This window comes from Lissotriton vulgaris, chromosome 1_1 (assembly GCF_964263255.1).
Source record: "Lissotriton vulgaris chromosome 1_1, aLisVul1.2, whole genome shotgun sequence".
In the NCBI taxonomy this organism is placed as follows: domain Eukaryota; kingdom Metazoa; phylum Chordata; class Amphibia; order Caudata; family Salamandridae; genus Lissotriton; species Lissotriton vulgaris.
This window is the reverse complement of record NC_141685.1, coordinates 1,967,895,634-1,967,909,803: the sequence shown is the minus strand read 5'-3', so window position 1 is coordinate 1,967,909,803 and position 14,170 is coordinate 1,967,895,634. Positions and strand designations below refer to the sequence as shown.

General features: G+C 42.0%; 1 pseudogene; it reads left to right on the top strand.

The window, feature by feature from the left end:
• The window catches only part of LOC147751462 (glucocorticoid-induced transcript 1 protein-like), an 81,733-nt pseudogene extending 68,355 nt beyond the window's left edge, over window positions 1–13,378 (top strand).
• The last annotated feature ends 792 nt before the right edge of the window (window positions 13,379–14,170 follow it).

Genomic DNA, 14,170 nt, shown 5'->3' with positions numbered 1-14,170 from the left:
ACTTAATAATATCAGGGACTGCCAATCCCCCCTTCATTCACTCCCCTCTGTAGCTTACCTAGTGCTATCCTGGCACTTATTCTACACAACTTTTAAGCGGGAGTGAGGCATGTTTCCTCTCACCACAATTTTCATGGCGGTGGAACCAGCATGAAAACCGAGGCAGAGAGGAAACTTGTAATATGCTTGGCGAGACCACAGTGGTTTGTTGTGCTGGTTTGCTGCTTGCTGCTTCTGTCCTGGGAGTATATGGATTAGACTTTGCATTCTACATCCTGTTTCAAAGGTTCTCCAAGGGCTTTTGCGTACTTGCCTCCAGGTTAGTCTCAGGGCTGTCAAAGATTCACCTCCTAGTGCGTAGGCTGTTATGCTGAGAGTCCTGACTTGCCAAGTGGTACCAAATCCAGTTACTGGGCCCTTGGAAGTGTATTCTAGTGATCCTAAAGAGAAAATCCGTGCATTGACTTCCAGCACCTGTTTTCTCGATGCATCACTTCAAAAGATTGACACATAGCTGCTGCTTGCACCGAAGCGTTGTTCCTGCTGGAAGCAATAACCACTACCTTCACTACAGGCCCCAGCCTGCCATCACAGAGCATCCGAGAAACCGCCACAGTGTGAGTCCTGAACATCGTGTCACTGCCGTCCATGGGCCATGCACCGACTCAGCACCTGATTGCAGCTAAAGTATTGACGTAGCGCCTGCCTCGCGGCTGCGAAGTTAATGCAGCTCCTGTATCGCTGCTGCTGCATTGACGCAGCACTTCTGGGTTTTTGATGCATCATCCCTTGGCGCCGACTCTTTATTGACACTGCACTGTAGTAAGAAACCAAGGCCACGTGTCTGGAAACCGATGCATCATCTCCCCTGCCAGTAAGGAACCAACACATCACCTTTGTTGTGCATTAAGGAACTAAAGCAGCACTGTGCTTTACCAGCACCTGTGTCTTGCACTGTGTTTTGATTTTTGACTCATCTAAGGTACTTTGTGCTAAAACAAACACATTAATTGATTTCTATAGACTTACTACACCTACTTAATCTTTTTTAATCTTTTAAAAGTGATATTTTTACTTGTTTATGTTGGATGTTTGGCATTTTGGTCATGTTTTATTCAGATAAATATTGGCTATTTGCAGCCAATATTTAGCTAATATAGTGGGGCAACACTCCTATGCCATTGTGGAGGTGCCACCACTGTCTATTTGCTTAAACTGGTGTGGGATCCATTAATAGTGTTTTCCTTGTGTTATGGAGTGTGTCGGTACAAATGGTTTACACATTTGCTCTGAAATAAGCCTGAATGCTCGTGCCAAGCTACAAGGGTTATCCTAACTGTGTGACTCCCTTACCCTGACTAGAGTGAGTGTCCCTACCTGGACAGGGTGCAAACCACTGCCAACTAGAGACCCCATTGCTAACATACATTCACTCCAGATACTATCATAACTGCCTTCACCCAACTAGAAGTAGTAGCTACTGAAACAGCCCTATACGGCAATACATATGAGATCAACAACTGATTCACCCCATTACTTCTGAACTCTTCCATTCTTGACTCATACTCCTTTACACCACTTACCACACAAAAAACGTAGGATAATCTGCAAATAGTGGATAGAAATTGAGTCTGACATAGTTTTTGTTCTTTTCCATATCTCAAATTACACCCCATCTGGTTGATAACATCTTCTAGTAATGTCTAAAGTTTGAATAATGGAAAAAAAGAATCCAAACAAAGTAATGTCACCAGTTTCCAAGACAGCTCTCTCTATGACAAAACAATATTTCCTGGCCATGACTCAAATAGATTAAAAACCAAATTCACATCCCACATAATGTTGTAACCTGATTTAGAAGGTCACTTAAAAGAATCCCCTTCAACACCTTACAAATCAAAGGGCTCTACCCAATGAATAAACCATTCAATAGGGAATGTCATTACACAATAGCAGTCCTGTAACAGTTTATAATTCAATACAAGAAACCCTTAGTAACCAATTCTGCCAACGAAGTAGCAGTCTCTACTTTATCTGCCTCCAAGTGATCCAACTCCCTTTCCAAGTACTAACATATCCAAGCTTTCCAAGCACCTCTGTATTTTTTCTTTGTTCCTGGTGTCTAGGATTCATTGAGAAGCTCCGAAGCCGCTCCTGAAAGGCCCTTAAATCTTCATGACTTCTTGAAATTTTCCACACTAAAAGGCTGAGCATAACCGACTCAACCAGAAGATGCGCATCTCCTTTTAAACATTCCAAAATCCTCTGCAAAACTCACCAGAACAAACACTCAGAATCATTGCAAATGGAGGGAAAGCATAACCTTTTCAATTCAACCAATTCTGAGTGAAAGCATCCACTCCCATTGATCTGGACACCAACTGAAATACTTCTCCTTATGGAATGTCAATTTGGAAGAAAACAAATAGGACCCATCTTTAAGTATATTGCCTGAAAAATGTCCTTCCTCAACCTACAGTCACTGCTGTCCCTTAAATTACATGAATTCCAGTCCGCAGCTAAATATTCCTAGCAGATATTGTGTAATTACGTGGATATTGTACTCTTGGCATATTTCCCAAAGTTCTCTTGCAATTTCTGACAGTTTCTTTGATCTGGATGTTTGACATTACAACGCATGCTTTTACCACGCATGCTTTTACAAAGCAAGTATTACAACGCAAACCTTTACAATGCATAGCGCTTTAGGGTGCTGGATAGTGAATAGTTTAATTTACTATTCCAACTCCAGTCCCCGTGGGCACTAGGGAAGGTGTTGGATAGTAAATTAAATCTGTTCCCTATCCTAGAGCGCCCCCCAGCGCAATGTGTTGTAATGGTTTGCGTTGTAATAGTTGCGTCGTAAAGGCACTGCGTGGTAAAAGTTGCGTTGTAAAGGATGTTCCCCCTTTGATCTGCTTCCCCCCAAATTTCTAATTTTACTCACTGCAGTTATGTGGTCCATCCTCAATAACACTGAGCCCCCTTGTAACTGGATTTGAAACTGTGAAGAGCAAACAGGAATACAGTCAATTCCAATCAATTTGTATGCACCACTATCTCCATTCAATGTCATCTCCCTCTTCTTGGGTGCATTTAGGGCATTTCGGAGTGGCACCCTTCCCAAATTTAGAGAGCTTTAAGGGTGTCCAATAAACCCTATGGAGACACAAAATGTGGTTTCTCTTTAAATTTGCAGCCTGCACCGTGGAATACAAAATGTTACAAGATATTTGCCATAATTCTTCTAGATGGATCGCAGGCAATTTTTTTTCCCACAGCTCTATCGGCAGTCTGAAATGACCCGCTGAAAGACCAATCAAGAGACAGTATAGGGTTGCCACATCTTTTTTTCTAGCCACTTTCCTCATCAATGCAGATTCCAACTCATTTAGGGTGCCAACGTCTATTCCAGCTGCATGATGCCAACTTTTCATTTGAATATATTTGAATCTGGATAGCTCACTATCCGTAAATGATATTCACATGTTCCATCACTGTACAATGCTACAACACTTCTGGGCAGATGTTAGTAATAGCATTTCTACAATACTCTGATTTGAACTTCAGGTAAGCCCAGTGTTGGTCTTCTTTGCGATTCCGGAACAGTATCAATCTTTATGCTCTGATAAAAACAAATTAATGTTTAATCTAATTTTACTGTCCCAGAGAAAAATCTGTAAAAACTGCATTAAAAAGCATTCCCCCGACTGTAAGAGATTGGATTAATTCTGTGAAATACATAATCAAGTTGGATAGGTTATCAACAAACAAGAAGAGAAATTTTTGGTTACCATGTGTGAGGTGGCTGGAAAAAATAAAAAAATATATATATCATCTCCCTCCTGTTTTCTGTCCTAAACGCATGCCCCAACCATAAGAACTCACATCCAACTCAACCATAATGTCTGGGCCGGTTCTAAAAACTATGCAACCATTCCAAGCCTTCAAATTCTCTACCTACTGGGTTAATTCCTTCCTCCCTTTCTGTCTTACCACTTCATATCATACAACTCATGGCAAACCCGATTTCTTTAAATTGTTGCAAAGCTCTGTAATGTAAGCGGGCAGGATAAACAGCTTGAATGGATAATGAAAGCAGACCAGTAACTTGTGCAAGCTCTCTCAAAGTAATTTCCTTCTTCTTTCCCAAATGACTTACCTCTGAAGGAAGTGGCCCGCTTACAGTCACCCGCGTCACTCAAGACTACCTTTCAGCCTTCCATACCAAATGAAGAGTCAGTCAGACAGTAGAGAATATAAACCAATATATGTTTGTTCATATACACTTGAGAGGAGACCGGTCTGCCCAGTCTCTTAGGAGTGCTACAGAGGGACCGACATCAGCAAACATGGAGATACATTATGTACAATGCACAACCAATGAAGGAACACCCATAATGGAATTTTCCAGGCAGATGCAGCTAAACAAAGAAGTACAGTAGGATAGGTTTCAACTCTGAGGCCGGGCACACACTATCTCTTACCCAAGGTCACTCTGTCCGTGCCCGCCACTAGACTGGTGAGAGAAGGCTTCTATCTGGTGAGAAAGGTATGCCCTAATAAGAACAGTGAATTCATTAGCAAAGCAAGGCCTGGGAGAAATTAAACTCATCAGAAACCGTTTTTCAGAGAGACAGTTTCAATCACAGTTCAAAATGGTGGCCAAACATAAAATGGTGCAGTGAATGCTAACTTACATAGAATAATGCACAAGAAAAGATAGTGAAAACATTTTCACTACAACAGACCCTCCTTTTAGCATGAGCTAACTATTTTCAGGAAATGATCAAAGAAAATATAACATTTTCATGGACAAAGGAACATCAGAATTTGGAACAATCCATATATTCAGTGTCAGGAATAGAGGCTGCAAGGAAAGATGTAGTCTCAAAAAGGCCTTCATCAATCTGCATGAAATCATCAAAATCGTTTTGTATCATAATTGCAGCACTAATATCATGAATTGGCAGTTTCTGTTTGGGGGTGAGAATATTGACACAATAGGACCAACAAGCTGGAATTCATTGTATACAGAGGCAACATGTAAAGAAGATACCAGCAATCACAGCCAAGAAGGTGAGAATCTTCCAACCCCAAGATGTGAGTCTGTTCAAAAACCACCCGACAGTGTCCAAGTACCTGTTTCCTGGTGTATGTCAGATGAGAGTCTATGTAATTTTTGTATAGCTGCTTACAAATTGGGAGCATTATCAGGAATGTAAATACAACAGCTGCTACCAATGATGTGACTGGCCTCTCCCGTATCTGCAAGTATAATGTCTTAAACCATCCTGTTCCGTAAAGTGACTAATCTCATAGCCTGGAGCTCAGCAGTGATATTTGTCACTATCCCAGCGGTTGTATTGATAACTCCTTCAACAACTCTTGTTAATTGACGAATTTGAAGGCTATTAGCCAAGGGGCCCCAAAAAGGTAGTGGACCCTTTATAATGTTCCCAAATTGCTGTGCAGTGGTGTATGTTTGATCTATATCCTTTGTGTCAACTACCCTTTTGACTCGAGTCTGGAAGGTACTTCTATGTTGCAGCGGATGATTTTTATGATAATTAGACGGGACAACATATACCGGGGGAAGAAGAAAAGAGAGATAACATGTACCTGACCATCTCCTCGGGAGCTAGACGTAAGCTTGTGACCCACAAACAAAATAGACATTATGGTGCAGGATCAAAGGCAGACTATTAGTCGTATTCAGCTTGTAAGTGAAATTACATTTACTCTCCCCACCTTTATCTCCCCAGTCGCCTGAGCACAAAAACTAGCTGTCGTATTGACCACTGACACAGTTGTCGGTTTATCTTTGGTAATATTTAAAGCTCGGAAGGATTGAAAGTACTCAAATGTGTTAAAACCATTGGAAATCAGCCATTTCCATTTTAAACTAGGCATTGTTCTTCACTTTACAATGCGTGTTCACACATGACTTTGGGGACAGAGACCCTTATCTTGCCAGTATTATAGGGGTAAACCCTTGATAGAAGCATACATATTCATGAGCAGTATGAGAATCAGTGGATGGCATACCCAAAATAGAAAGGTGAAATTGGAAGTACACCAGCCGAAACAAGTGATACCAACCCTCGCAGCTGCCCATATATGACTGTGGCATTGACAACAAATTATCTCTTTTACGAAGGGAGCAACCCACAAACCCACAATTAATAGTATTGGACACATTATGAGCATGATGCAGCATTTGTATAAAAAACATTGTCAGTATAAGACAGTCCATTAGTTGCTGATCAAGGATTTGGTCCACCCATACAAACAGACCAACAATGATGGATGATCTTTGATGGTAAAGTGAGAAACCGTGCAACAGAAAAAATAGTGACTTTAAAATAGGATGAAGTGTCCTCCTATTTCTAACTTTATTCTACGGACGAACCACACCTCCTAATTAAAAACATAGAACAGTGCAAAAAAAGGACAGTCAACAAACATCTGTCTAATAACGCGGCGCTTGAAGTCCCAATGATCAGGGGACTAGCCTGATTTGCACCGGGGTTTGGCCATATGATAGGACAGATCATTGAATCAATTTGATGGTAACCCTTTGCTAATTGTTTGGATTTGTCAACCATGTATGAATGATCTGTACCGTGTTGGTCTTTCCTATACCTATAGTGTTCACCTTGTTTTGAAATAAGCTGTCTTGATGTGACTTATCCACCCCGAGATTCTGTTAACTCGGCTTGACAGTGCAGCCACATAACTAAGCTGGTAGACCCCCCTTTTTTTGTGTTATACATATGTAAGTAGCTGGGGATAATAATCAGGTAGGGGTCTTTAAATTAAATATCCCTTGGACCCTCTCTAAACGGTTTGGTTGTTGATTATTGTTTTAAAAGATAAAAATGCTTTAGTAAACAGTGTTTGATAAAGTTTGCTTTGTAGGAATGCCGTTTGTCATTGATGGTGCCAAAATTTAAAGAGATGAGAACAGTTAAAAATGTGACCTGATCTGTTGCATAAAGGCCTAGTTGCAAATGTGACCCCAGATAATACAGCGTTGTGGAAAATTGCTGAAATGGCTATTCAGTAACTTTTTTTAGTGAGCGAAAGGAATGAAAGGCAGATATTGCATTAACAATCTGATGTTTGCCACGCTGCGCCCCCACAAGCCTCACATAGAGGCTCATGGAGAGGATAGAAGAAGGTGCGGGCGAGTCAGGCTGATAAGCTGTAAGTGTGGACAGGGCCCAGCCCTCGGGCGCATCTGGAGAAAAAACTGAAACATTCTAGATGAGCTATGAGCAGATTCTACCACAACAATACCAATACAAAAACACACTTGCACCCTTCCCATTTCGATAATAAATCTTTAATACATATTTTAATACATGGAGTGAGACATACATTAGATGCTTGTTATAGGAGCATCCCACAGCTTTCAACAAGCTTTACTGGGACAAGGTGTCAGAAAATGCCATTGGGGATATTTAAGGGTACACCAACCACCTTGCTGGGAAAAGGAAGAAAGTAGTCCAAAGTCAATGCCAGTTAACAGTTTCCGAAAGAGTCAACCTTAACCTTTTAGAAAATGTGACACCAAAACACACAACATGTTGATTGTGAAAACTAGCAGTCTTGCTCCAGCCAAGTATTGCAAATAGAGCAGAGTACACAATGATGAGCAGATGAAAATACCGGTCTTTGTGGGCTTGAAGGCCGCTCAGGCATTGTAAAGAGGAGAGACAGCATAGGCAGAAGTCATGCCAAGTCCTATTCAATTTCAGACAAGAGGCACTGTGTGAAGAGGGCAGCCTGGTGCGGTCAATCTGGAAGCACGCTGCTTGAAAGATGAGAGGACGATGCCAGTGAAATGGGTGATACTGGTCGGGGGGCTTGCAATAGGGGATGGCTCAACGAAACACAATCTGCATAGAGACTTTCAAATCTGAACCCCCATAGGGAGGCCTACTTGTCAACACAGAAACCTATCAGGTGGCTGCCTTTAGCCAGCTTCCAGCTCAGTGAGAGTGACAGTCATGCAGCAATGAATCAATATCAGGTCACACAGCTCGCCCATTGGCAGCCCACCCATCATCTGAAGGCAGGACGTGCTGAAGCTATGGGCTGCTGGTGATGTGCTCAACTTCAGGAACTACCACAGCAAATCAACAGTTTACACTCTCCCTATCCCATGCTGCAGTACATTCCATGGGGTAGTGCACATCCAATGAATAACTGACAAGCTCTCAAGCGTCATGTGACGCAATTTACCTTAATCATGGTTATTATTTGGATGTTTCCTTAACTAATTGACATTGTTTCCACATCCTTTATTGGTTGTTAGCACTTCCATATCATCCTCAGTTCCCCTCTCCCCACCACGTCTGATCCTGACATTCGTTCCCTCTCCCTCCCTTCCATTGCACTGTGCATCCCATTACTCCGATATTGTCAGTGTGGTTTCTATTTGTGACATTTTCGTTTTTGACTGCAGGTATGTAGCCAATAAGATTCACTGTTAGAGAATGTCCCAACTTCTTTTAGTCAGATCCTGACTTTAATTGGGGCAAATGTTAGCATGGCTGTTTCCATCTGGCACAATGGGTGAGGGTGCCAGACAGCTCCACTCCACTGGCAGTTGCAGAGTTTTACTGAACTCGGGATTCAAGTGGAGCATGGACTGCAGAGCGGAGTTTTCCACCTAGTCCAAATTGGAATTGAAAAATAAGCATCTTTCAGATCTAACTTTACCATCCAACCAAACTCCTACAGAATATCCCTCAGCATATGTAGACCAGCCATATTGAAGTGTTGATAGGATACATGTTTTAAAGACATTAGAGGTGACACTAGTCTCCATCTGAGGTCCTTATTTTGTACTAAAAATAAAGTACTTACAAACCTTTCCGCACCTCTGTTTTCTTTACAATGGCCTCATTGTCAAACAATTGTTGATTCACCTTTTATATTATTTTCCTCTGATCGAGGTTGAAATCCAATTCCCTTGATTTTGATTCCTGAATTGGAGCCTCATTGAATTCTATTGCATAACCTCATATTGCTGCTAACACCCATGGATCGTGAGTTATTGTTTTTCCATTTCTTCGTGAAATGTCTCAACCTGCCTCTAACCTTGTCAAGATTTGAGCCGAAAAATAGTCCTTATACTCAGCATGTGCCTCTCTGGAACAAAAATCCTCCTCAAGACTGATAGCCTTTGTAATTTCCTCTTCATTGGTTGTACTGGACTGTAAAATTTCCATGGCTGAAAGTGTGCGCCCTCCTTCCGGCCCTCCCATATAAATTGTTTTATTCAAATACCTTCCTCATCAAATTTGTATCTTTATCTAAAGCTCTAAAAGTCGATGCATACTTTACAATGAAATTTAACATCTCCTCTCCGAATAACAGACCTTTTTTTTTAGCTAAATCAATTGAATTAGGGCTGATTCACATCAAGACAGCCTTTCTCCTTTCTGAAATTAGACCTGAATTCACATTGCCCAGAATGCATATAGCTCTCTGGTTCCAGCCTCATGTCATATTGCTTCCCTTAAAATTAGTCTCCTCTTCTAGATCACATATTTGTGCCAAAGGACCCAGGAACACCCAACTACTTGTCCTCAGAATGCTTCTAAGCTCATTTGAATTCTTTCTATTTTAAACATATACGTAATTAGTGCTGGGTCCAGATTTGCACTCCTAATCTCTCTGTCACTCTAAACTGATCTAGAGCATTTATCTCTCTCCATTGCGCTCCTAATTCTCTATCTTATGTACTCAAAGAAGTGTTTGAATGACCACCCAATTGAACTCCTAGGATGCTTTGCATTCTTAGGATCAAATAACTTCTGGACTAAAACCCTTTACAGTCTCTCTAGAAATCACCTTTATGTTATCAAATTCTACAAATGTATTTCCTGAATATTTATCAGCATCTAGATTAAAGAGTGCATTAGACCCCAAATCCAGACCCTCTTGGTATCTCTTCTATCGACAAATGTCTCTATTTCCTTTTACATTTACATCCCGGGCCCCTGTTTGACAAATCCTCTTCATCTGATAAAGACCCAAATTCCTCATCCTCATTGATAATGGTCCTTTTTTTGTAAGAAACTTGCAAGGGCTTCTTGCTCTTACTCAAACACATGAGCTAGAAGCTCATTTCATGCATCAAAGCTAGGCCCATTTTCTTTAAAAGCACTCACTACGTGGTTTTTACCCAATACAAAGATGGCCACCTGCTTTAATTAAATGGCTGAAGCTTGAAAGAATAACTAGCCCTTACCTAGTCACATGTGTTAGAATGCTCGAGACACATCAAAGACAGCTCAGTAGCTGAAAACCTCGATGATCAATGCACAAACTCGTAACACTGAAAAGTAATATTTATTCTTACAACATTGCAATAGAATGAATATACATTTTAAATGCTACATTCTAACCTGCTAAGAAATTAAAGCTTTCTTTAAACTAGGAAAATATATACTAAAGCTATATTAACATACATCATACATCTTAATCCTCATATTGTCACTCATACCAATCCATGATTTTGATTGAACAAAAATATTAAATATCCCAAATAAACAGCATGTACTTATGTGCTCAGAAGAAGCAAACAAAAGAGGGAGAAGTCGGAATGTTGGTGGATTATATGGACTGTAGTGTTCTGTTTTGTGTTTATGAGCCATGGCAAGTACATTTTTGGGAAGTTTGGAATGTTAGCTGCTTGGAGGTGGTAAATAAAAGAGTTAAGAGAATCACTGACAATGGTAAGTAGAGTTAGGAGAATATCGCAGAGAAACCCTTGATAAAGGTTGACTTGCTCAGCCTCAGTTGGCAGCAACACAGTGCCGGGCTGCGGCTCAGTCCCGGCAACAGCCCTCTGATCCTCGGCGCAGAAAGCGGCAGCCCCACCGGGTCAGAGCTTTTAGGGGACAGAAGGGCCCCTGGTCAGACGCGGAGGTCTCCACTGAACAGCAGTAGGAGGAGAGGGTCCCCGGATACCCACAGTACCAGCTCTCCTGTTTCCAGAGTAGACAATCAAAAGCTCATAAAATCCAAACTTCAAAAGCTATAAGGAGAACTTCATCTTTGAACACAATAACCGGACCATACCTCACAAGACAGTGGCCACGTGACCCCTATGCACTCAACCCATCATGCATGGTAGATGAATTTACTCAGACGCCCAGCACATGGGTAGGAGTGGAGCAGAAAAGTCCCCATCAGTGGTCGGCATCCTGAGGAAGTGCTGACCAACTCAAAGAAATTGCAAAATTGAGGCATCAACTTCAGCGCAGTAAGCAAAGCAGCCGTCACAGTAAAGAAAAAGACCGCCAATCACCTTTACAAGGAAACAATATAGCAGTCCATTTAACACAGGCTTCTACATCAAGATTGGTTTCTGTGCAATTATCTAACATGTCAGTGCCAAAATCAACAGTATCATGAGTCTCCTGTAATCTCGAAGGAATAAGCCCCGAGTTCGAAACCATCTTTATTAAGGAAAGCAATGAAAAAGAAGCAGCAGCTAAGTTAGGAGACATTCCTGATGATCCTCTGACTTCTCACTACCGGAGCAGCAGTACATGCAGTATTGACACCCAGACTCCCTCTGTCCATATGGCCAGGGACTGCCAGAGTACCCCCCCCTTCCGTTAATAAACATTATTGACCAGGACTTGAGAGGGATATCTTTGGAGGCGGGGGGTCCTACAACACACCAGCCATATTTATTAAAACATACAAATAAATCAAAAATTGAAATAAACAATATTTACACAATTACGCAGAAAATGTTCCGTGACATTCGATTACAATTGATATATACAGATAGCAGATGGCTAACCTTAACATACTTCTAGTACAAGGTATTTCCTATCCAAAACTAACCTATCAATCATATTATACAATATTTCTTTTTCTGCATATCCTATTTGGGCCTACTGCAAGGTCACTACATGGTGTCAGATCCTAATCACTTAAACTACGCCCTCCTGTCCAAGTGCCAATGCGCAGGGGTCCACTTACCGTGAGGGTACTTCCCCCCCCCGCCGGTTACCCTTGTACGCCCTATTAACTCCATTAAAGGGGGGCCTTGCATCTCTGCCCCGTTTACTGGCGTCATTGTGAAGGTGCGGGGTGGCCAACCAGCCTTGAGAAAGCAGGACCCTCCCCTCCCCCGCACCCAAGTAGCCAACAGGCTGTAACTGCCCCTGGAGTTCTAGGAGAGACCACTTGTCCCTCCCTTTGGGCGACCCCATTCAAGAATGGCACCGCCCCTAAGGACCTTAAATTAACTGCTCACCAATCATGACCTTACCGCCTGACCAAGGTATAGCAATAAATATGTTGATTGATGACCTGTAAACGGGATAAAGAACTAAGGAACAAAACGTATTAATCAGACACTCTTGTCATTTATAAACATCAGTAACAAAAACTGAGAAAACCTTCATAACACACAATACCAATCATCTGCTTCAGGGGATGGTGGGTGGGGAAAAAGAATAACTGCCTCCTAAAGGCTGGAGGAGCAGGCCGTGGTGCGTGGAGTCAGAGAGGCAGACTCCCGTGGTCCACGGCCTTTTAACCCCTCCTCGGCCAGGCCAGATCTAATCAGCCTGGCCTTTGTTCCAAAGTGACCCGGAAGTGATTAAATCACTTCCGGGTCACTCCGGGACCCGGGGTCCGATCTATGTTGAGGCGCGCCCGCCTCATCATGGTGACTCAATGGTGGCGGGCCCCAACTGCTAGAGCGGGTAGCGGGTGGGGGCCGGTGCGCTCCACCATATGTGCGGCGGGCCTCGCCTTTCCCAGAGCGGAGTAGTAGTTTCAGTAGCCATTCACTAAGCAGATCCCCCTTTTGTCCTCCGGAATCTCATGATGAGAGTCCATGCTCAGCTGAGGATCTTCTCTATGATTGTGACAAAGACAGTGGGAGTAGCTCACCATAGCCCAAGAATGCCTCATCTCCCAAACCAAACAACAGCTACATGTTCAAACGAGAATCCCCAGAGGGATGTGAACGGGTATGGTCTCTGAGGGAATATCGTATCGGCTGCTTGTCACAGCCCCCCTCTTTTCATGCCTTGACAAAAACAAAGTACATTTCACCCCCACTGGATCAGCTTTCTGTCCTGTAAAACTTTTAGGACCTCTGCTACCAGCATATGACCTACCACTCAAAAACAATCCAATCTCTGCCCAGAATACAGTTTTGAGCACCAGGGCAGTTGTAAGTCTTTCTTCACAGGCTACTAACTCAGCTCTGTTGGATATTGTAACCAACACAACAGACTCAGCCGAGGCGTCGGTTCAGCAGATCTCCCATCACATAGGTCAGGAGCTACAGATAGAAGTATACTCTACTCTGAGCTGTCTAGTGATCTAATAATACCTGACTGAGCAGGCCTTTGACCTACTGCTGAATAAGTGAAGCTGCATCTAATACATACTCAAACATCTGCATGCGACATAGAAACCTTTTCGGAATAACAAAATAAAATGTTTGAGCTAGCGCTTTTTACCATTTCAATAGAAATGTTCTTTGCAGGTTAAGGAATTCTACTCAACATTTTGCAGACTGCAGCTACAACAGCAACTACAACATGCATCAAGTGAAGACTATGCATTTCAATATTACATTGGACGATAATTGTGTTGTGGCCTGTTAACGATTCAGTAGGAATAAGCTCTATAATGAACAGAAATGCCTGTATAATTTGAAAATGGTTTGTCGTTGTGCCCGTTTGAAATTACTGCACTTTAGAAGTTTGCTTACAATCTATCTAGGTGTTTGTTCCTACCTTCTGTAATATAATGCAAAAACAAGCAGTGATAGCAGTGAATGGAAAGTATCCTGTGGTCTAGCTTCAGGTACTTCTGTTGAAGTCTAAACTCAGGTAACTTGGAATGTAAATTAAAATGGAATACACATTCTTTGGCTAAAATACTCGATAAAAAAGGTTGATTTTAAGACATCATCTTCATACCAAGTGGTTCTGATGAAGTTGACTATGTCAGTGAGATCTAGAAGAGATAGGGCTTTGAAGGCTAACCATTGTAGGATATACTGGAAGGTGCAGATCGGGAATACCGTCGTAAAAATATCGACTAACCTTAATATCGCCACAGAAATATCTACAAGAAGAAATATCGATGTCAAAAATATAGTTTGACCAGA